This window comes from Sceloporus occidentalis, unplaced genomic scaffold (assembly GCF_023333645.1).
Source record: "Sceloporus occidentalis isolate IW3139 unplaced genomic scaffold, rSceOcc1.0.p SCAF_6, whole genome shotgun sequence".
Classification (NCBI taxonomy): domain Eukaryota; kingdom Metazoa; phylum Chordata; class Lepidosauria; order Squamata; family Phrynosomatidae; genus Sceloporus; species Sceloporus occidentalis.
Window position 1 is genome coordinate 102,643,700 of NW_028316986.1, and position 25,394 is coordinate 102,669,093.

At 40.3% G+C, this 25,394-nt stretch overlaps 1 protein-coding gene across 7 annotated transcripts in view; it reads left to right on the forward strand.

Moving 5' to 3' along the window:
• The window catches only part of HS3ST5 (heparan sulfate-glucosamine 3-sulfotransferase 5), a 220,883-nt gene that overhangs the window by 71,732 nt on the left and 123,757 nt on the right, over positions 1 to 25,394 (forward strand). For 5 of the 7 annotated variants that reach the window (XM_089528504.1, XM_089528505.1, XM_089528506.1 and 2 more), the window contains exon 2: positions 11,007 to 11,206. The exons of the other annotated variants lie outside the window; for them this stretch is intronic. The gene's annotated coding sequence lies outside the window, so the exon portion shown is untranslated. The remainder of the gene's footprint in view (positions 1 to 11,006; positions 11,207 to 25,394) is intronic. 7 annotated transcript variants of the gene reach the window in all.

A 25,394-nucleotide genomic window follows, 5' to 3' on the forward strand; every position in this document is an offset into this window, starting at 1 on the left:
CAGAAAAAGTCCTGAAGGTTGAGGTTGTGCAAATTTCTTGTGCAGAAACACCCAAAAGTCAGGTTGCCCTTTTTCCGTTGAGGACTGGAAAACAGGTGGCTGTTTGTTGCATCTGTAATCCAAAATGGTAATCCCTATTCCCCAAATAGGTTTAGCACTAAAGTCTGGACTACACCTGGATTGGACTAGACACTATTCCACTGTGAAGGAAGGCACCAGCTTTCTCTGCATGTCTCTCATATGGCCCGCAGGTTGCTTACCTGTGCCTTGGAGGTGAACATGAAATTGCCCAAGAAGTATATACTCAATAGCCACTGTTAGCCAGTTGCAGCTTCATAATTAGAGATAAATGTGTTTGTAACACTTTTTGATATGCAAGCATTGTAACTTTAGTCAAATTTGTAAGTGTGTGGAATGATCCTTATTGTCTAGCATGTTCTTCGCTTGGATGAAGACCTCTGTGTGAAAAGTTTATTTTTATGACATATGTATATTCTTCTTGTGAGTTCTATTTTGTTATCACTATGAACAACTGTTTTCTGAATCATGGCTTCTTATATGTTAAAATTCAAATAAACTACTTTATTGTAATTTCAATGGTGAAAATATAGTTGTTACATTATAACTGCCATAACATCTGCCTATCTTTTTTGGGCCAAAGTCATACTGGAGTACCTAGAAATTCCTAAAGAAAATATTTATCTATCCATTTGTAGGACATTGAACATGATTTTATGGTCAGCTTCTACTGGATGTTGACTACAGAGTTGCACTTGAGGACTTAGATATTCTTAGAGAGAGTTTCTCTCATAATAATAATAATAATAATAATAATAATAATAATAATAATGTTTTTTTGTTTGCATTTTTTCACTTTCATGGGGGTCATGCTTATATGCATGACTGCTTATATGCATGACTGTTGATTACCAGGACATGTAGAGCTGAATTTTGGAAGCACTAGGCACTTCAGTCAAAACATAGATTTAGCTTGTTTTCATTGCAGTAGATGCCAATTAAATTACTGATTTCATAATTATAATTCAGCATGTTAGAGTTGATAATGAGTGTTGTCACACTGAAGATAAATGATTACTGTATAGGAATTCAAGTCTTCCTTCTGTTGATATGCTAATCAAGAAGTTTGCAAACAATACATTTATTCAGTTTTTTTAAAAAAAAAAAATCTGGATTTCAGCAGCTTATTCTGATGTACTTCCTACAACATGTTGAATTTCATATAGATCATAGAGGCTAAACAAAGATAGAATATGTCAACATTTTGGCAGAATGGTAATTATTTCTACTTAAAACTGCTCACTTATGATGTATTCATACACTGTAGTTGTTCTAACAATATTATCCATACTTTTTTAAAAGATGCATACATTAAATTTTATGTATTTTATATCTTATAATAATAAAGATTTAAGATAGAGAAATGTATTCTCTAATACTTCAATCTGACACCACCTGGATTATTGTGTCCACCTCTGGACATCACAGTTCAGATGATACTGACAAGATGAAATTTATCCTGAAATGTAGCCTAACCATGGTTGTGTCTACACTGCAGAACTAATGTAGTTTCACTGGAGGACTGCAGCAGATCTCAGCACTGATGACACTGGGCCCGAACAGAGAGGCCAAAATAAAGCTAGTTCGGATCACTTTGAAGGTATGCTGTTTAAGTGATGCATGTGTCCTAAAAGTCCGGAAGCTGCGCCAAAGGTGCGCTCTAGTCCTAAGGACTGGAGCACAGCTTTGGCGCAGCTTCTGGCCTCTTAAGACGTGTGTGTCATTTAAACAGCATACCTCCAAAGTGATCTGAAGCAGCTTTATTTTGGCCTGTCTGTTCGGGCCCACAGTTTCTCATCTGGTTATGAGGACACAGCTGATGTTTGTGTAATCTTGCCCTCTCTCCATGACACAGGGAATTGCCATGTGGGGGCAAAGACTTTTCAATTAGATGGAGGGAAGAGGGGAATCCTAACTGCAGTACCCCCAAAAGACATTCACATGTGTGTCAAGAGATGCATATGCACCTTGCCTGCATATAGGTTGAGAAGTTGTTCTGATGTGTTATACAATAGTAAAGGCTATTGCTGAAAATTTGGCTGCAGAATCATGGAGATCCAGACACAGGTGCTGAGAAAACAATGGGAGGGAGGCAAGCCTGTTCAGACCTGTTTCAGGAGAAAGAATCTGGCTGTAGAATCATAGAGTTGGAAGAGACCACAAGGGCCATAAAGCCCAACTCCTTGCCATCAAGGAACACACAATCAAAGCAGTCCCAGCAGATGACCCTCCAGCTTCTGCTTAAACACCTCCAAAGAAAGAGACTCCACCATTCTCCGAGGCAGCATGCTCCACTATTAGCTACCACTGACAGGAAGTTCTTCCAGGGGTTTAGGTGGAATCTTTTTTCCTGTAGCTTGAATCCATTGCTCAGAGTCCTAGCTTCTGAAGCAGCAGAAAACAACCTTGCTCTATCCTTAAGATGACATTTCTTCAAATATTTAAACATGGCTATCATGTCACTCTTTAACCTTATCTTCTCCATGCTAAACATACCCAGCTCCCTAAGCCACTCCTAATAGGGCATGTTTTCAGATCTGGAAATATGGTCTGCAACATGAAAGGGGTGGTATGGGAAAGATAGGGGGAAATGCATTTATTAATTATAGCAAATAAGAATTAAGCCTGCCTGGAGTTTGAAATTGTGTGCAGTTTACTTAGGCAATCTTAATGCTTGTTGGTTAGTTCTAACAATTAACATCACTGGACTTGATCTATAGTTTCTTAAGAAAGGTTTTCTCAGTTTTAACTACTGAAGCCTGTTGTTGTTTTTTTAACTTGGAATTGTGCTGGATTTGACAATATGTAAGGGAAACCTACGTATGCATACACCCCTCACAGGATGCTTGCCAAAATGTACAGTGTGATTAGGGATGCCATAACCCGGTGGCAGCCGGGAAAAGCACGCTTTTGGGGGCCCCTCCCGGTCACGGTCCGGTTTGGCCCCCAGCAATGCATTGGTCCCGGCCCCACGCACAGGCCTCTGAAGCAGGAGCTCGTCCCCTGCTTTGGTGCCAGCCGGCCATTGGCCGGCTGGCCAAAGGGGATGGGCTCCTCTGCGCACGCCTCCCAGGCGTCAGCAGGGGCCAGGGGCAGTGATGGCGGCCAGCCCCCGCGCGCCTTCCTGGCCTTTAAGGAGGCCTGGGACTCCTTAAAGGCCAGGGAAGAGGGAGGAGGCCGGTGGCGATAGCAGCTGGCTCTCCCTCTCTTTCCTGGCTTCTAAGGAGGCTGGAGCCTCCTTAAAGGCCAGGGAAGAAGAAGGAAGCCGGCGGCGATCGCAGCCGGCTCTCCCTCTCTTTCCTGGCTTCTAAGGAGGCCTTGGTCTCCTCAGAGGCCAGGAAGGAGGGACACTTTTTTTTATGTAGGACACTTTTTTTATAAATGGAGGATGCCCCGTTCCCCTTCCTGGCCTTTAAGGAGGTCTCGGTCTCCTTGGAGGCCGGGAAGGGGCATGGGGTGTACTCCATTTAAAAAAAAAAGGGGGGGGAGTGTCCTACATTTGAAACCGTTGTCCTACATTTGTCCCGGTCTGGCGGTCCTGAGGTATGGCAACCCTAAGTGTGATGTCAAAACCTGGTTGCAGACTGCACCCCTGATCTTTTTCTTCCCTTAACAACCTAAGAACAAGGAAAACAGTCTAAAATCAGCTTGCTGGGGGGCAAAAAAACTCCTACTGGGGGTTCATACTTCATATTAAATATCATAATTTAGCCATTTGTGCTTCAGGTAGCAGCAAGCTGCTTGTCAACTTTGCCAACTATCCCTTGGGACCATGGTTTGTCATACAATGCATGAAATGGGTCACTTGGACACTCAGTACAAGAAAGAAGCACAGTTCTTTCATTGCAGTGTAGAGATGATAGGCTGTTCTTCCAGTGACAAACTAAAATTATGTATAATCAGTCTAAATTAGAAGCAAAGAGTGGATGTAACCACTGATCTCACTATCATTTCTTTTGAAATTAAATGGAATTGTATATATTGAAGGCAAGGGTGAGCAATGTAAAAGCATGTAGATATTCTGAAATCTATCATTTCTTTTGAAATGATAGATATCAGAATAATGCTTACGTGCTTTTGCATTTCTCACTCTTGCCTTCTACATACACAGTTTTACAGTTTAGCTGCTTTAGGATTCAAGGGAGATCTCCCACAGGGTAGGAACATTTTTTTGGGGGGGGGGGAATACTCATGAGCAGTGCTAAAATCTATAATGCTGCTCCCTGTGTTAACTGTCACAGGAGACAAATATTTATCCTAGGTTTGCATAACTGAATAAAGTAGAAGATGCACTGTCACAGTTATCCAAAGCAGAAGATTCAGAGTTCTCTGGGTAAATAGTTGAGTATTTGTCAGGGTTCAGTTTGGAGAACATTAATAAAGACAAATAAAGGAAACAGATAAACTTGTTTATGTGTATGGAAAAATAAATATACTGGAAATACCTTTCTATCTGGAAAGAGGGACATCTGCTGATACAGCTAGCCACAGATGCATTTCTGACCCATATCTCCACACAAATGAACAAGTTTCTTTTCTATTAGTGTCAGAAAACATAAAACTGGGAAGATTCACAGTCCTTATAATGTAGTTCCATGAGTAGAGCCTTTCATACCAAGTCTGACACTTCATTTTCACTGAATTACACTGCATCTTAACTTAGATGCAATTATTTATTTGTGTTTTGTGAGCTAAAAATATTCTCTGGAGAAAAAAAAGGAAGCCCTTCTTTCAAATTCAGTCTGCCTTCCACTTACCAGCTTAACTTATCTCTTAAATACTTTCAAGATTTCACTGGGAGGTAATGTTTTTTTAAAAGCTTCTTTACTAAAGTATACATAATCTTTTAAATATAATGGCAGTGTTTTTGAGGACAGAGAGTAATGAAAGCACAAGACACAGTGCATTGCCTCCTTACATTTTAGTTTGTCAGTACCAATCCTTATCTTCCTGATTGCCAAGCCACTTTCTAAACTAAAGAGAAGAATAGGAATTATACCACTACCATGTGTTAACAAATACCTGAAACTTTTGAATTGAAGACCACAGAAGTTGGAGGGGGTGCTGTGGCATTTATTCACCTCCTATTTTTATGTTGAAAAGACATAACATTAACGGCTCCACTTCTACCACATGGTGTGGCATTTTAGAGTCTGGTTTACTATCAAATTCAGATGGTCTAGGAATGCCTTCACACATTTCAAGGTGTAATTGCGAATTTTTAAAAAAAATAATTTACAGATTATCAAAAATTAAATTTCCATCACCTCAGTTGTCAGAATAAGTGCATAGTCTAGAAGGTAGGGAAAACTGGATAATTCCCTTACTGTACTTCCATCCTCCACACCTTCTCCTACCTCCTTTAGTAGATTCTTTGTTGTTGTTTTGTGCTTTCAAGTTGTTTCTGACTCATGATGACCCTAAGGTGAACCTATCACAGGGTTTTCTGGAGCTCAAGTATGTGACTCACCCAACGTCACTGTCATGCCCAGCCTGGAGGATGACTCAGAGGATGAGCCAGAGCCCTTGGGACCTGAACCTGTAATTGGGGAGCCTGAAGCTGGCCCTAGCTCTGCTGGAGCAGAGACTGTGTTCCTTCCAGAGGTTCAGCAGCCATGTCTGCCTGGGGCTGAGGCTGTGGACATAGAGGAGGATCTGGGAAGTGTGTCTACCTTCAGGGAGCATTGAACCGAAAGAGAAGGCCTTTGAAGATCACAGAGGCTTTATCAGAAGCGAGTTTGTGATCAGTCACACCGGAAGGCCTGCTGCTTGCCTATTTAGGCAGCTGGAGCAGTTGACCCTTGTTTTCTAGATTGCTGACTATCTAGATTATCTGGAAACCTTGACCTTGGACTGTCTTATCGACCTGCCTATCTGATACCTAGCTGGTTTATCAGCCATTTGGTTGCTTTCCTGGACAGTCAACCAGTGGGCTTTCATGGCCAAGCAGGGATTCAAACCCTGGTCTGCAGAGTCCTAGTCCAACACTCAAAACACTACATCATTCTGGTCTTCTCATCGATTCTACAGTCTGCTAATAGAAACTTTGTGGGAAGATACAGAGTCCAGCAGCCATGAATCCCAGTCTTTATAGCTGGCCTTCAGTATCCACAGATACCAAAGTCCACTGTTGCTCAATTGCTATTGGATGCCTCCTCCTCCTCCTCCTCCTCCTCCTCCTCCTCCTCCTCCTCCTCCTCCTCCTCTGCCACCACCTTCCCCACAGGCTTGAAATCCATGGATGGCAAGTCCATGGACACGGAGGGCCTACTGTACTACAATAAGGAAATTAAAAGCAGTTTTTTTGCAAAAAAATTACACCTGGAAAGATACATTATCATAGGGTTTTCTTAGGCAAGGAATACTCAGAAGAGATCATATCAAATATTAACATACTGAATGAAGTCAAGCTTTGTTGTTGTTGTGAAATGAAATACATGAAGTCACCTATGAAATACATGAAGTCACCATTGACATGCAGTTTACGTCTGGAACAGATGGGCAGGAAAAAGTGGAAAAAACCTGCATTTTCTGGACGCAAAACCTTGATGTCTGCACTGGCTGCTCTCAAGGTGGCCAGAATGCACACAGCCTGAACACATGGTGTGACGTCAACCCACGCCAAATTTTTTTGTTGCTGTTGCCTCCCCCACCATGCATGCACACCATCATGCAAACACATTGCCGGTGACTGCCTACTGCCTACTGCCTACATGCCATCCCATTGGATGGCCACCCCTCGGATTGGCCACACAGTTGTACTAGAGATCCTCCATTGGTACAGGGTATCACAGCACTGATATGCCCAGTAAAACACTGGCAAAGCACAGTCATGCCCTTCATGCACCCCTTCACACCACACTCCCTCTTAGACTGTCTGGTTTATGTATGCTATACTTATCACTTTCACTTTTTTTTGCATTGTCACCCCAACCACTTGGATATGCCAGCTCTTTTCTTTTTAAATCCACACCTGCATTGTGTATTTATACACAGCTTTAGGGTTAGGATTAGGGTTAGGGTGGATCACTCCTTCAAAACCGCTCTTGTGTTAGGGGGCCCTTATATGCAGGGTTGAAGGTGCACATTTCCCACCTTGAGTCAGACTATTATGGTTTCTTTTTGCTTCAGTTTTTAGCCCTGGAACACAACTTCAATCTGGTTTCCACCCACTTTGGAGTCATGCATTATCTAAATGTGCCTTCAAAGCAGGTAGAAACCACTTTATTTTGACTGTGTGTTTCTTCCCTTAAACTAACATACATGATTGCCTCCCTCCTTACTTCCTAATGGCAGGCCAACCTTTTAAAAAGATTCATCAAGCCAGACGTAGGAAAAAATAGCCATCTGGGGGCTCCAATACCCCCAAAATCTCCCAAATTATTTTTACAAGTGATTTTTCATTTCCTGTACATGACTGCAAAATGCAACAGTTTTGCCTACATAATCTCAACTACAGTGACCCCCAAACACTCCAAAATAGAACATAATTGCCTGAAAATGAAATTGAAAGTGACACATCACCTCCAGTTGTGAGCAAGTGATGGTGTGTTCTGTGGTGGGTTTATTGGGGGGGGGGTGCCCCGAGGGGGATTGCCCACATCTGATCTGAGTCTTATTCAGGTATTTACTTGCAATACATGGAAGCAGATGTGGTAACTTCAGAGGATCCAAGAGCCCCTTTCTCACCTCCAGAACCCATGCACGAGGCCTGAAAATATGAAAAATTACAAAAACATCAAAATCAGAAATGACGTAAAGGCTTTTGTGAATGGTAAAACAAGTTATTTAGCAAAGGATGCTGCTGTGGCCCACATCTTGTACTTTGACCAGCCAAGAGATACAGTCCTGCATTAACATCTCTATTTATCTGGCTTCTGGTAGATATAGTTCATTTGTTCAGGATCAGAATCTGAAAAGGTTTGTACATTTGTTTAGCTGAAAGTGCTTACAAAGTAGCTTGCATTCAGGAACTCTGTATTCATGGAGATAAGAAAAAGATAACATTTGCTCCCTTTCTTTCCTATCCTCCACTTGTGTGGTAGAAATTCTGAACAGAACCTGTGTGGCATAGCAATGAACAGCAGTTCTGAAAATTTCACTGATTTTTTTTTCCTCAGCAGAACATGTACACACACAGAGACAGACAGACATACACATTTATCTACTACCGTTATCTAGCACTGGCTAGATAACGTTATCTAGCACTGGTAAGGACCTCTGCCATAATGTAGCCTTAGGAGGAATTATAACTATTTGGGAAGGTTTTCTCCCTTCCCACCCATCTCCTGCCTCACCAAAAAGCATCCAAAAACTGCTATAAAATAATTAAGGTTGGCAACGTTTAGACTGGAATGAAATTATGGTATAAATTTCAACTGGAGGTGAAGGAAATTATGCTGACTTGCAGACTGCTGTAACAGAGCACAAATGACAAAACAAAATGAAGGAAGAGCAAGATATTTGATTAATATGGTTGTGGTGTCAAGGGTTAGGAGAAATTGTTAACACACTTTGTAGACTGCCATATTGGAAAGTGTAATGATAGTTTGCAATAATTCAAATATCTATGGTACCTTATTTATTATTATTTATTTACTGTATTTATACCCCACCCTTCAGCCCTAAAGGCTCTCAGAGTGGTTTACAATCATTATTATTTTTAATTAGATGGTTCCCTGCCCTCAGGCTTATGATCTAAAAAGACACAACACAAAAGGAGAAGGGAATGCTGGTGGGGAAGTGGATCAGGACTAGGGTTGCCATAAGTCAGGACCTCCAAACCGGGACAAATGTAGGATAAATGTAGGACAACGTTTTCAAATGTAGGACACTTTTAAAAAACTGGAGGACATGTGAAAAAATTATGTAGCTGAGCCTAATGCATTGAATGAATCTGAGTGTCAGTGGCATAGAAGACAATTCTGAAGAGATGTGGAGTGGGGGATTCTAAAAAGCACAGAAGGGAAGAAGTTCCATCAAGGATTTGACTGAAGCTCTGAAACAGTTGCTGAGCACAGCTTTTAAAGATATCTTGGCCACATGTCTTAATACTGTACTCTTATACCCTGTGGATTTGTGCAATCCTGGATCTTGACTTGTATGCAGAGAAACAGCTGTTATTTCTATCTTCTTCTTTTTCTTAGCAGTTGGCTATGTGAAAGCAATGATTGGAATAAGGATTGGATATTGGCACAGAATGGAATATTTTCTTTAAAACCAAGTATTTAAATGAATGTGGAGTACTAGTTCATTCTGCTATGTGGACATCTTTTAATGCATCATTACACTCATGACCTTATGACTGCTTTGCTTGTGTTTCTGAAGTATTCAGTCTAAAACCACTTATTCGATACATTATTAATATGAGTCTCCAGGAAGATGTAATCCAACACGGAATGCTGTATACTCTATAGATACATCACTGCAATGAAGTATAAAACACCAGGAATATGTCATTACAGATTGATATCCTTACAAGATATAAGTAGAATTATTTATACAGTGTGCCTGCGCCATGCGCGGATGCATTTTATGCAGCTTCAGGCATATGTGGAAGCTGCTTGGGGAGGGAAACTGGTGCGCACGCACGCCGTTCCGCCACATGCATGCACCCTATTATATCCTATGGATCTCAAGCATAGGCAGATTTTCCCTTACATGGGAGGATCCGGAACGGATCCCCGCGTAAGTAGAGGGCCCACTGTACATATTAGTTTACTGTGAATGAAAAGCAGGGACAGAGTTCTTTGTCCATTATTTTGAATTGCTTTGGTTTAGCATCCGTTTCCATATTAACACTAAAAGATTTCTGTGTGATATGTGGAATCTAGTGTACCACAGTGGTTAGTGGATCATATGGTATATTTTATACCTCTCTGTAAATAGCACTTATTTGTTTCTTCTTAGCATTTTGCTTTTGTGGCAATTGTAGGAAGTTCAGTAGACATAATGCCCCAGTGGGAAATGTATTTTACTTAATGCTAAAATATTTAATAAAGATTATTCTTATAAAGAAATCTCAAGTTTACACTTATGGTTTGGAGAAATTGATTGGCAATTTAGGTTTTGATTCCAACAACCGCTTGTTTGACTGGAAGCATGGAGGCTATTCAGCTGTTAAATTTATCTAGAATGGGGGGGGGGGGGGACCAAGCCTAGAATAATGATTGGAACTATAAAGAATGGCACTTGCCAACATTTGTTCAGTGCTGTATGTATGGGTCCTGTGCTGTTATCAAGAAAACTATGTGTACCACTCAGTACAAGGATATAGCTGTAAGAACAGAAAATCATTGCATACTCACAATATCCACTTCATGGCAAAGTTTGGGTACAGATATCTGCTCCTACAATTGTGAAAGTGTGGCCCTCATGCGCTATGTGGACCCTGGGACCCAATTTTGTGTCCCTCCCCAACAGCACTCCAAACCTCCCTTTCATATTTTTATTTTATTATTTTTCCCAGGGAATTTATTGTCCTGAAATGGTTGCAAACTGCTACAGGTTGCCCTCAACCCTCTGACTCCCTCTTAATTCCCCCAACACTCCAAAACATCAAAATAAAAGGGGGAAAGGCTGAAAATGAAATTAATTGAAGCCTTGACACTTCCAGTTGTGAAAGGGGCACTGATGTGGGTGGAAGGAATTTTGCGGAGAAATAACCCTCACCTCTTTTGTAGTTGCTCATCTCTGTTTTAACTGGATCAGAGTATATGGAGGTGCTTCTATTGACTATGCTGTTTTACCAACTTGTTGAAACTTGTTAAAAAACAGCATCTGTCATCTTAAGAGATAAATTCAAATCAAGAAAGAAAAATTCATAGGTACTGTGCTGATGCACAGAACTGTACTGTATTTTATTGTATAAGACTTACATAAATACCACTGCTTTTTCAGAATAACTTTCTTTTCTTTCTTTTCTGCAGCCTTAACAAATGGGAACACATTTAAGAAGAAATGTCTATTCATTCCTTTTGCATCTGGAGCATTTTTACCATATCACTGATCTCTTTTATAAACTCTGAAAGCTTTTGAGCATTGAAGACTATCAGACATATTCTTCTTTGAATGTCCTTGGTCTAAAGCAGATGTACCAGATCTTCTGGATGAGCATAAGAATAAAAAGGTTGGTGGATTCTTTGAAAGCTTATATGTTTCTGTGTATAACTTACTTTGGGGGTGTGGAGTAGGTTTGTTCTCACAAATGTTTATTTTTCATGTAGTATATAACATTTTTAAGGGAGAAACCCAAGCTATTTGAGATTAACTTAAACTGAAAGAATTTTATGGGAACACCTGTATCACTTGGGGAAAATAAGCTATACTTCTACTGAATGTGAATATACTTAACCTAATAACAAAAAAAAATGCATATAGAAGCAGAGACATTATACATGAAATCTGAATTAACAAAACAAAAAAATAGAATGAATATGCAATATCATTGTTTGGATCTCTTAGGCCCTGTACACACCAGCAATTAAGGCTGGCATGGGGGTGGAGTCGGGGCATAGCATCCTCACAGTGTACGCCCAGTTCCACCCCCCAGGGCGCCCTGATTCTGCACACCACTCCACATGACACATGGTGTCATGGTGCTCCTCTGGCAATGTGTCCATACAATGCAGCGCTGAAGGAGCGCCATATAGCCATGGCAATGCAGCTATGGTGCCCTTTGAGGACACAAAAAGGAGCCAATTTTTGCCTCCTTTTTGTGCCTTTGAAAGACTGGATTGGGACCATGGTGTTAGGTTGCTATGACCCCAATCTGGTTAGGAAAGGGGCAGCATCCCACCACCACTAAGTGTGTGTTTTTCTTTATTGAAAAGCAGACATGATTAGAATAGGTTAGTCACTTCCCTTCTCCATTTTGTTTTCCTGACGATTATCCCACTTTAGGAAGCTGCACATAGCCCTAGGGTTGAGGATGGGAGAAGGAGAAACATATCTATACCTTATCTGGCCCTACCCCAAGTTACCATCACATCAGGGGATGGTTTTTACTGGGAAACAACATTTACTTTTTGTTATCCTAGACCTTGAAAATAAGATGTTAAAGGTAATGGGGTTACTTACAATATGTTACTTGGGGGAGGGGAATTGTATTCTTTTCTCATGATTTAATATTGATATTTATGCTTGGAAGGTACCAGCTAATATTTAGTGTTACCACCATGATGTATTTTCTTTGTGAGCAGAATTTTTGGCAATTTCACATTTTCAAAGGTAACAGGGGCAACAACACAGCTACTATTACAATGACAAGTTTAAAATGACATATTAAATATGATATTCAAACTTTAGTTCTAAAACCTGCACTAATGTTAAAATATTATTTTAAAATGTGGAGAAATATTGTCCATTAATGTGTCAGCCATCTTAGGTAAGGTTTGCAAGCTCTGTTTAATCTTCTTGGTTTGTAAACAAGGAATAAAATGTCAGGATCATGATACTCCCCTGTTACATTTAGTCAGTCAAGAATGCTCCCCATTATATTTGGTCCTAGGAGATTAATTACTGATTGTTACTTCATATTAATGTTGGCTCTACTAAAACACTGGTTTTGTTGAAAACTAGTCTTCTGGGATTGCCAACTGAAGCCTGGCAGAGATGCAACCAAGTTGGCTACCTGTTCTCCCTCCAGTATACTTTTTTCCCATTTAAAAACCTTTGGACTCTGGGGATTTCTCAGAGGCAAGTGTTTACAGTGCTTCTTTGCCTTTGAGACTTTCATATGTTATCTCCCTTTGATGCATTTCCTTCATCTTTGAGCGAATGCCTTATCATAGTGGTGAGCATGTGCCTGTCAGGCACTTACATTTTCAAAACCAATGGAAGAAAATGTTCAAGTATTTAACTTTAATTCCCAAGTACTGAACAGTTAACTTCAAATTTAGTTGTTACAGTTATTAAAAGTTGTCTGTATAATCCCTATTCTCATTGATGGGAATTAAATTCTGGCAATCTTCCTTCACTGCCCCAAACCTAAGAAACAAAAGGATAAGGCTCCTCGTTTCCTGTAGCTGCCCTTTGGCTTCTCTTCTTATGGTGACTAGAATGCCCCCCCCCCCCCAAATACCATAATCCTGAGCAAAAACTCTTTTATTCCTACAGTATTTTGAGAACTGAAAGTTTTTGAAGAAAGTTTTTAAAGAGGATGCTGTACTTTTCTTAATTTTAATGCAAGCAGTTATTTATTATTTTGAATTTCATATTAAGGTTATTGATAGCTTAATTCCATTATAGTGTTGTGTTTTTTGTGTTTTAAACCCGCTGCGTTTGTTTTAATATATAAGAGGGTTGTTGTTGTTTTTTTAAAAAAGGAGGTTATGCATAAAGAAAATAATAAAGTACCTCCTACACCTAGGGCTATCTTCTCCTCTGTTTACTTTTGTTGTTCAATGTCTTTATTAAATTATTTTAACATATATACAATGTTGCATATGCTCAATTCCCTACTTCCCCCTCTCCCCCTCCCGCACAGCTTGATAGAGTTTAGGATCAATACACTCCTCTGTTTACTTTTGAATTTTTGTATACATGTGATGTCTCTTAGGGCTTGACCACACTGGCCAAAAGCCCTGTATCCAGTGTGATGAGGCCTTACTTTGTAAAGCCATTAATCCAGTTTAACAGAAAATGCTGTGAACCTGGGTGTGTTGGATGGGAGGACTGAAACAGATCCAAAATTACCCTGTTGTCCATGTGTCTACACACCACCACATGTCCCCTCTGGCTCATCCTCCTTGGTACCACTGCTGCCACTATTGCTTTGGCAAGAGCTGCCCATTGTCATCACTTCTGCTGAGGCAAGGACGTAGCCAGGGGGGGTTCTTGGGGTCCGGACCCCCCTTCCATTAGAAAAATGAATGGTGTGTGCTGCTGCGCCGCTGCACCCAAGCCCCATTATAATGGTGGCACTTAGTCTGGACCCCCCCCCCCCCTTTACTAAAATCCTAGCTACATCCCTGGCTGAGGTCATAACAGGACACCCCACTATGTGTTGAAAAAGAATAGGGTCACTCTACTCCCCCCTCATTGATGGCATGCGAGCCCCATTCTGACCCCAGCTGAAGAAACAGTGATGGCCAGGCTGCTTCACGGAGCTGCCTGGCTGGTGAGGCTGCAGTGGCAGTAACAGCAGCAAGGAGGATAGGCCAGCTGGGCTGATGAGGTGTTGTCTCACGTCCTGTCTGGACAGATTTGGCTGGTATTGTATCATCCTGGGGCATCTCCAGAGCATAATACTCCACATTAAGGGGTCAGTGTAGATGCACTCTTAATAGTACTTAGGATATTTAGGTAATAATATTGTATGTACTCAGCACCATAGCTATGTAACTGCCTCAAAAGTAAAAGAGTTTACAGTAAACTAAGGCTGAAATCCTGGGTTTATTGCAATTAAGATTCATTCAGTTCACTTGAACTTACTAAATAGAGCTTTAAGACTTTGCTGTCAGCTGCCTACTTTGACTTCGGAAGAGATGGGTAATGGCTGTATTTTAAGCAGAGAAGCAAAGGGGACACAGGAAGTGAAAATACCAGAGAATGAAGTCTCGCTCCTACCTGAGCTGGATCAGGGAAGCAGCAATTGCTCCTCATTGTGATGTGTGTCAAGAGTCTTCTACCCCACCCCAACTATACAGACTGAAAGTTCTTTTCACACATTCTAATGAATGCAAGTAGGTCAGAGAGGAACCTGCTGCTGCAGTACCTCTCCACTCCATGTGTGTTCATTAAAAACTCATCATAATGTCTGAGAAGAGGCTTTAGTTTGCAGTGCTAAATGCACTGACCTACAAGCTAGTCCCTTCAAAATCAATCGGGGTTACTTCTGAGTAGACATATGCAGGATTCCAGTGCAGTGTGTCTTGGAACGACTGAATGATAGACTTCAAATAATTGAATTTCCTTTACTTGGAAAAAAAAACCATTTTGTTTGAAGAGGTACTATCAGTGATGCTCCCTCTACACCAGTCTACTAATTGGGGCTGGGGAATTCCCCTGGCAGAGCTCTGTGAAAATCAGGGGTGAAGTAAAACAAATTGAGAACAATTTGTTCTAAAAAAATATGTTCTGCCTTGTCTATTGTAAGCCTAGGTGAGTTTGGTGATTAATAAATACTGAAATAAATCGTAAACTTGGCTTCTGTGGTAAATGACACTATATAAATCTGTCAGCTAAATTATATCCTGGTAATAATTCTGTCTTTTTTTTTAAAGTAAATTTGTAGCTTTCTGTGAGCATGCTGTCCAGTTGTAAGCCATACGAGGCAGTAAACATGTAGTCCTTTATCAGAAGAAAAGACACATATATCCCAATGGCATCAATTAGCTGTAACAAATACAAACAAAATAATTGCATAACAAATGTAACAGAGCAGCAATGGAGCATGCCACATCATTATTATCTAAAATAAATAAGAATATATTGATGGAAACCCGTAACAGGTATAGGGAATTAACTCCTTTAATATAAGCAAAGTGAGATTCACTCCCAGATAAAAATAGTTGTTTTAGGGATTGAAGTAATAGCAACATAAATGTCACACTTCAAGGAAGCAACTTCCCAAATCTCCTGCAAAAGTGATTCAAAATCTCACATACATCATAAGTGTCTGTGCACAATGCATACACATCATAGAAAAGAAACAGAAATATATAACTTATTAAATTAAGACTACATATACAAAGCAGAGGTGCACCTTGGACAAGAACAAACATTCCTAGGGCGCATTCCCACTATGAAATAGAACGAATTGCCGAACAGTGTAAATGAGCCTCATTCCCATTTGAAACCAGTTCCTGTCACAATGTGATCAATTCCTGTCATGATAAAGCAAAGCAAAGGCAAAAACCTTAGGTTTTCCAGACAGTAGTTTGAAAGAGATTCTTTCGAGAAGAATCGATTCTGAAGTGAGTTCAATAAGTGGGAATGACAGATCAGAATCGATTCATTCTGGAGGGGAGGGATTAATGGCAGAGGGTGTTTACCATCCTTCCTCAGTTTTTGGCAGATTCACCATCTCCCTCCCAGCGTTGCCTTGTGCGTTTGTACTTGTGCCAGTGCATTTGTTTTAAGTAAAATTGATAGAATATTTGATTGATCAATCAATCGATTGATCAATCTATCAAATAATCTATCAATTGTATTTGAAAAAACATTATCTCCCCCCCTTTTATTCTCCTGCCTCATTCCCCGGCTTCTCCCTCCATCCCAGCCTTCCTCTTTCTGTCCCCTGGCTGGCTGCTTCTCCCTCCATTCCCCAGTTTCCTCCTGTATCCAGTTTCTTCCTTCTGTCCCCAGCTGTCTCCTTCTCCCTCCGTTCCCTGGTTTCCTCCTTCTGTCTCCAGCTTCCTCCTTCTCCCTCCATTACCCGGTTTCCTCCTTCTGTCCTCTTTCTCCCTCCATTCCCCAGTTTCTTCCTTCTGTCTCCAACTAGCTCCTTCTCCCTCCATTCCCCAGTTTCTTTCTTCTGTCCCCGGCTGACACCATCTCCCTCCGTCCCCGACTTCCTCCTTACCTAGAGCCGATTTGAAGTGGCACAACTAGGGGAAATGACAACCATGCCCCAAAAAAGGTGATTACACTGGGGTAAGAAATTATCTGCTTTATAGTAGGAACAAGGGACCTTTTAAAATCCATTTCCAACACAAGCAAATTGGGAATCAGTTTAAACTACAAGTGATTCCCACTTGTAGTTTAAACTGATTCCCAATTTGCTCGTAGAACATTCCTCCTCGCAGGAGAATCCCAGTTTCAAAACTGACAAATCAGTGCCAGAATATACACTTTCATTTTTTATCACTTCTTATCTCTATATTAGTAACAATTTATCTTCAAAGTTAAAAGTTGTATATTTATTTACTTAAATTGGGTTGCATATCACTGCCTAATACTGTAAAGTGTGGGTATGAGATGTCTTTTTCTTTAGAGGAGTGTATGTTTTCTCTTGGTTTTCTCCATAGGATTGTAGAAGTAAATGCTAAATTCACCTCTTCTATGCAAGAATGAAGAAACAAAACATAATATGAATGCAAGTTATAGAGATACTTAACATGGCCATTCTTGCCTATGTTTGTGTGAAAACATTATGCCGGGTCCTATCAGCATATATAAGAAACTGATTTGAGGGTTCAGGTGGTATATCACTGTGAAGGCCTTGCTGGCTGTGGAGCCGGTTTCTATATAAAGCTAAAGCATAGTTAGCATTATGAGAATGAACCACAGCAAAGCCGAGGGTTGCACAGCCTTTTCCTCCTGTATCATCCTTGCAAAGAGGAGTTCAGAACCATTCACTTGCCTTTTAAATTCCAAATTGCAATGTCAAATGAACTTGATCAAACTGTCATTAATTTTAAGCTTCATCTCCACTGCAGAAATAATCCAGGTTGACACCACTTTAATTGCCATGGCTCAATGCTATAGAATTCTGGGAATTGTAATTTTGCAAGACATTTAGGGTTTTGTGTCGGAGCGCTGTGGTGCCACACAAACTGCAATTCCCAAAATTCCATAATGTTAACGTGGTGTCAGACTGCTTTATTTCTGCAGTTCAGACCCAGCCTTAATTGTGATTATGGAAGCAACTAATCTTCAATCCATATTTTATGGAGCAGGGTAGTTCCAACTAGTAATAGTAAAGATTAACCATAGTCAAAGCTTCTAATATTCTAGGAAGACAATGATATGTGGCAGATTTATTCTTGTAATATTAAATCATGGTTGCAGACTGAAATTCATAGCCAGTGTTTAATTTCCCTTCCTGCGTATTGTGGCATTTATGCAAAAGCTCAATTTTTGTTGTAAGGTTTCCTTTTTAGTTGTTTTTGTTTTCCTTCACAAAGTCGTTATATTTTTTCCCCTTCGGGCAGCTGTAGATTTCATTCTGAGGCTGTTAAGAACAGACTTGAGTACTTTCTCTGTAGGAGGCTGACTCATCATTTGGGTCAGCATAAAATAGGTATTGCTCTGAAATAACTTGCCTGTGACATGCGTAGGTTCCCGTGACTGAGTCGTTTTACTGATTTATGATTTTCAATGCCACTTGGTTTAAAGAAATGTGATAAAATTTGCTCACTTAAAAAGTAAACATGTACACATATGCGTGCTTGCATGCATATAGACAAAAAGTGGCACACAGGTATCTTCAACCACAGGTTGTAATTTCAGACTATTTGCAGTCAAGAGGTTTCTACTGAGCAAAATGCTCATTCAATTTGGAAATGCAGATTATAATGATTTTCCTATCTTCCTCACATTAGGGGTCCTACCATCATGATGCAGATTTATATACTTTAATGTGATGTATCTGGGAAATTTCCGTTCCAGGTGACACATGCTTTAAAAATATAATGCCTCAACTCAACCATAATGCAGCTTTTGTTAGTTTCACCAAATGAAATGTGATATGCTTATATCATCCCATCAAATATAATGTTTTAAAGCCTTTTAATATATGTATGGGAGCATTGTTTAGTATGTGTAGTAATGAAATGGTGATTTCTTTTTCTAATTTACCAAAGGGGGTCATGTGGTTTATATTAGAAGATTCAGCAGAAGACAATGCATAGGAATGGGTGAGATGAATTGTTTGAGTTTGGAATCCTCAGAACATAGTGACCAAAAATCTTGGAAGTGGAAAGGCTGGCCTCTGAACCTATCAAATCCAAGTGTCACTTATGAGAAGTCTCTGTGTCTGCAGCATGACATTGTGTCTCCAGGAAATAAGGGTGCAAGATAACACAACCTTATCAACAATTTAGAACCTCTGCAACTATCTGAATAAAGCACCAGCCTTTCTAATTGTTTAACTCATATTATCATGGTATAAAGCAGTGCAGTTAGCATATGATAGTGGAGATCCATCTTCTTTCCATATCTTGGGAAGTTATCCATTCTTTTTTCAGGTTTAGGCAAGTACAGCATTGCTTAGGGCCTTAGAACAGATTCAAGAACTGTTCCTGGCACCCCATAGACCAAACAGCCAAAGATACAGTGTGTCAGCTTACACTGAAAGCTGCAGAATAACCAGAAAATGGTGTGCGTGCCTGTGGCATGTGCGCCGTGCACCGCAGCACGCACAAGCCCCATTATTTTCAATGGGGCTCGAGCATATGCGGAATTTGCCTTACGCCAGGGGGGGGGGTGTCCGGAACATAAAGCAAGGGCACACGGTATACTGAAAAATGTACTGGTCAAGTTACTCTTCCCCAGCAGCCAGTTAGCTCTGGTTAAATGGTGTAGCCAGACCCAAAGAGTTCCTAGTCCCTGTGATTTTTGAGCCAAGAAGGCCTGCAAAACTGTCTTCCTATACATTATATAGGAACGTTCATGAAAGCCCTTCTCTGTGCATTCTGCCCAGTTATGTATCCAGTTGTGAACTGGATTTGACACTACCCCACTCAAAGTAAGCAGCCCTGTATTGTCGTGCTGAGTAGGCAGAGTGTTGCTGTTTGATGCAAATCTGCCAGAATGAACAATTTCCATAAAGAACAAGAGCAAAAAAAAAAAATCAGACCACTTTGGTGACTACGTACTCTTGCACTGCACAGGACTGGGTGAGTGAGGAGAGTGCTGAACTGACTGAGAAAAAAAAATACTTAGATGTAAACTGTCTGATCTTAAACTGTAGCTAGTTATCACCTTCTGGTACTTATCACTGCTGGTACTTTCAGGGGCCTTCATTGACCTACCAACCATCACCTTCCTATTATTTGTTGCTCACAATCTTTCCCCAGGACATTTGTAAATCAGAACAGTTGACAAAGGAACAGGATTTTTACGAAGTATTTGCACTGGATTAGGGGGAACCAAAATGGCTATCTCCCCACTTCATTAAAAAGTTCCTGTCAGAACAACCATTACAAAATCTTAAAAGGGTACATGATCTTTTTTCCGCACTGTATCAAAGCTTTATTTCTAAGCCACATTAGATGCTGGGATATGAAATCTCTTCCCTTGGATAGCAGCTGATATCTTTCTGCTTATGTTGATAAGGGAAAGGGATAGTTTAAATATGTGATGCAGGACATAATCTCTACTCTTCTCCATATACACATATGAGAGGATCAAAACATGAGATTACTGAGCCCTTTCCCTTCTTTCATTTTTTCCTGTCAGCCATTACCCAAGTGTGTACTGAGCTAGGGATTCTGTGCAAGGCACCTGGCCACTAAACCCAAGCTGATCTCTGGCTTCCATAGAGCTGTTTATACCCTACTCTTCCTGACTTCTGGCAAAAGAATATGTACTTGGGAAACATATACAATGAGAGGTAGGTACATTGAGGTGTAGGGAAAGCACTTCAAAACTGGATGTCTTTGTAGGCAGGAAGGCCTGTGACCTCATTGGAATGGAGACATATTGGATAGCGAAAGACTGGTCCCTGTTGAGATACAAATGGACTTTAAATTTCCTGGACTTTGAAAATCTCCCTATTGCCGCATAGCCAGAAGGAAGAGAAGACTGCCTGCCAAAGATATCCTCATCATCATAACATCTTTACAAAGGACTGAAACAATATGCAGGCATCTGACAGACACCTCCAATTGGTTTTTTTTCCCCTCCTGTTTGGTTTGTAACATCTTGCTTGATGAAGAAGCCTATGGAGCTTTGAAAGCTTGCAGAAAGTATATTGTGCATTTTGGTTGGCCAATAAAGGTATCATTGATGGATTTTTGTTTGTACAGTGTGCCCGCGCCATATGTGAGCACACTATACACATCTTCCAGCTTATGCAGAAGCCGCACTACAATTAAATCAATCGTGCACGTGCACATGCAGCTCCAAGCCATGAACATGTGCCCTATTGTTTCCAATGGGGCACGAGCATATGCGGATTTCCCCTTCTGCAGGGGGATCCGGAATGGATCCCCTGTGTAAGGGGAGGGCCCGCTGTATTTGTTAAACGGTCAACACAGCTACCTCTGAATGTTTTCTTTATTATTATGTTTGCTCTAATATAGATAAGGAGATGTGTGCATCCGGTTATGCACATTTCATATGCTATATCAGGAACTATGGGATCAATGTGATGGCCTTCCAAATGCATGTCAGGCAACAGTGAGCTGCCTTATATTGTGTCAGACCATTTGTTTGCTTAAGTCAGTATTTTTCATACTAAGTAGCAGCAAATATGGATGGGTGAATCTTCTGATTTCAACTTCACTCAGTTCTTCATTTTGGCCCAATTCTGTACAAGTGTTATTTGTATTTTTAGTTTTGCAGTGATATACTTCTGGCATGTATTAAATAGTAAATGCACATGCAATTATCAAAAGCACTGATTTTCTCATTTATATATTAAGGTACTAATAATTGTGTGCCTTTTAGTAAAAAACATCCCTTTATGCATTTCCTAATATCCATTGCATACTTTTCAGAAAAATCTTTATTTGCATATTTTCCTACTGAACACTTTTTAAACTAGTCAGCTATATTACAAAAACTATATTACAAAAACTGGAAAAATGTCATTTCACTATGCACATGTATTTCAGTTCATAATTGTTTCTGGATGTACAAGTTAGGTATGTTTACATGAATGCTTTGATGAAAATTTCTTCCCCACTCTTAGCATCTGATCTGCAGGGCATCAGAAGGGATTCTTTCTTAGCTCAACCTGGAGATACCAGGATTAAAGTTGGAACCTTGTCCTCTCAAAGCATATATTTTACCACTGTTCTAAACTCTCTAGGTGCTGATGTTACATATCTGTTCTACATTGCTTTTAATGGGATTTATTTTTAAAATGGAACAGATAAACATGTGTAGATACTACTTTTTCAACATTAATAAGGTTGGATAGAGATAGCTGTGTGTCAATAAAGATATTGCTTCCGCAGATCTAAATTTATTATGTGATGAACAAGAACATCACCTTGAAGCCAGGTTTGTTAGGTGGGATACAGACCACCCAAAAAGGGCAGTCTGCCGCCGCCTCCATTTCCGCCGGTGGGAAGCCTCAGCCACCAAACGGCAAGGCTTCCTGGCGGCGGAAAAAGAACCCACAAAAAGCGGGTTCTTTTTGTGTCACAAATGGCGCACTTGTTATGTTGCAAGTGCGACGTGATGTGCAGGCAGTGTGTACAGGGTGCCACCATTTTGACACCCCCATCACGTACTAGTGGTGAGGCCAATACGGATGGTGCGTCCTCGGCCAACCCCTAGCACATGACAGGGGCGCCGCAAAGGCCCGTCTAAATTGGGCCATAGTCTTCCTTCCACTGAGCTTCAACAAACTATCTTAAACTCAGTATCTGTAATCTTTGCCACCATCCCCTTCATTAGTAATCTGGACCAGGTGACTCCCAGTTAAGTTTACTAAAAAAATGACCAGGCTATACCCTACCAAACTGGAGAGTTAATCCTAAAACCACACCAGCAGCAATGACCACTTTATAGACACTGGATCCAGTAGTCCTGGAATAAGCCTGCATGCAAACCAATTAAAAATGCTAATTGGTTTTAAAAGGAATGAAAAAGAAGTTGGTAGTAATCTCTCTCTCTCTCTCTCTCTCTCTCTCTCACACACACACACACACACACACACAACCTATATAGAGTTATATTTAGCAAGGCCAAAAGTTAACAAATTCTCATTAACTTACCTAGCATGTTACCAAATGTCAGTCAAGATTTCAAGGTTCAAAGCAGAGTACTACCCAAAGTACAACCCAGTCCCATACAACACTCCCCCCCCCACACACACACAGCTATTGTACATTATGATTTACAGTAATGAACAAAGAATCTAGAACTATTATGCAGGATTTAGAGTCCATAATCACTCTGTGTCAATTAACCACTTAATATGCTCCAAACAACTCAGGCCCGGTACACACGGGCGGCAAAATGCCACCCCTCTTTGCTGCGTAGCTGTGCAGCAGCAGCCACGTGTGGCTTCACAGATGTGCACTCAAAAAGGAGCCTCTCTAGGCGGCTCCTTTTTTGCGCTGCCATATGGGCTGTGACACAGCCCTATGATGCCACTTCTGCTGACAGGTTCTGTATGCAGCGCCACAGCTGTGCAGCTTTGGCGCCCGCTGTGTGGATGGGCGCATGCACCTCTGACGTCACTAGGGCTGGGCGTGTCTGGATGCCCAGCCCTATCAAACCCTAATATCACTGCAATGTGCCCCTCTATACCGGGCCAAAGTTTCCAGATTTTTGCAGACATGCAAAGTTCCACAGAATGAAACATGGAATATAGCTTCCCATGGAAAGAATGGATATAGCCTTGAATGCCTGCACTACAGAAAGGCAATTTGAGGAATTCGTATGTGCAGCTTACATACTGCTGTGAGAGTATATCGGAGTCATACTACATGGACAAGAATAAAGACAGGCCATGCTCGTTAGACCTGGAAGGTTTTAAACAGTTTAGGCCACATGAAAATACTTTTTGTAAAAGATTACTGAGTATGATGGGAAAATGGTATCTAAAAGTGAGATGATGGTCAGTTCATAGGGTCCCGTTTATAGTATAATATTTTATTACATGTCACTCTGACATACACTGGGACTAGAATGGTGTCATTAGTTGAGAACTGTCTTTGTAATGCCAGATACCTGTAGTCTCGCAGCAGAGATCTAACTCTTTTTCAATAGCATGGATGATTGCCTGCACAAATTTGAAGCATATAAAGAGCATCTGATCACTGGTAAACTTCTCTAATTCGATGGTGCATGAACCTCTGATGTGACTTTTTGAATAAAGGATTGTGGAGAATTATTTTGAGTTGGACTAAATTCTGCAGCAAAAGGTCTGCTGCAATCTCTTTAACAAGTCATCCAGCTACATGTTTGATGCAATTTACTCCTGGGCCCAACAAACGCATCCAACCTTATTTGTTAACCTAGCAGAACATTATTTATTAATGAGTTCTTCATGCTTTATTAAGCCTAATGTCAAAACACCTCTGCGGGACTGTAGTCATGTTCTGTCTTTCTCTTAAATGCCTTTTTTAAGAAAATGAAAAATTATGCAAGAAAGCTCAAGGTAAAACCCAACAGATATCACTTCAATTACTCTTGATCCTAGCAGATGATGTTCCAAGTAGTTTTAAAAGAGCTGCATCAGATAATATAAGCTGTCTCAAATGAAAGAATTCTGCACTCTCAAATGTGCATAATTAGAAAGTCTTAGAAACTTAACAAGCCAATCTGTTTCCAAAAGCTGAGTGGTATATCCAGCAGGTGAAAGCTGACAAGTTTGGAAGGGAGATACAATGAAGTACTGGCTTCATCTATTCATTTATTTTTCATTCAGCTCTTTTATACTGGGGAGGATAAATTCTGTTTGTGAACATTAAAATGATGGAGTGTTGAAACACAAGGGATTAACTGCAGTTTTCTTAACTCCATAGAACTAATATTGTTCAGGAAACCAATACTGGAGTTCAATAAACTTCTGTTTTCCTCCCCCCTCCCCTTTCCGTTCCTCACCAGTATTCTTCCAGAACATCATCTCTCTAGCATTGACAGGTGATTCAAATCAATTTGTTTTGGGACTTTTTCTGCACTCTAGAGTTTGCCTAGATATGTATTGTGGTTTTAATAAGAGAAGTAACATTCAACATGGAAGAAGAGAACTGTCAGTAGCTTTTATAATATATACTTACATTACTCTAAAAGACTGTATTGTGGCAGATCACTGTGGAAGAAAATGAGAAGGGTTTTTTATCCTCTCTTTTTAAAAATTAGTATTTATTATAGTTTTCCACAAGGAAAAAAAAATCACATATAGAATTCAGTAACTCATCATTTACATATCATTCCATAGATTGAGATTTTCCATACGAATCTCCTTTTTTTCTCATTCTTAAACAGTCCCTCCCATGCCTCTCCCTCAGGAACAATGTAACTATTTATTTTAATATCCATTACCTTTCATGTGGAAGACTGTTTTGATTGTATACTTCAACTCCTTGTTCCCTTCTATTCCATTCACATAATCAACCAGTTTCTCCCAATTTCTGGTCCATACATCTTCATTACTCTAACCAATATATATTACCTTTCCTTCCCAAATACAGCTAAACATTATATACTCAGCTATGCATTGTTTCCACTTACATATATCCCACTTGTGTGCTTCCTTCCAACCTTACCCTAAAACTGCTTGTGCAGCTATTAATAACTGGTTTGTAAAAAAATTCTTCTTCCTTAATTAATCCTGAAGAAAAGGAGAAGTGACTTAAGACAGCTTGTAGCCCTGATTAGCTGTAATTAACACCTGGCTAATTCCACTTAAGCTTAAAAATTAATTCTACATGATCTGTATTAACATTGGCCAACAGAATGTACATTTC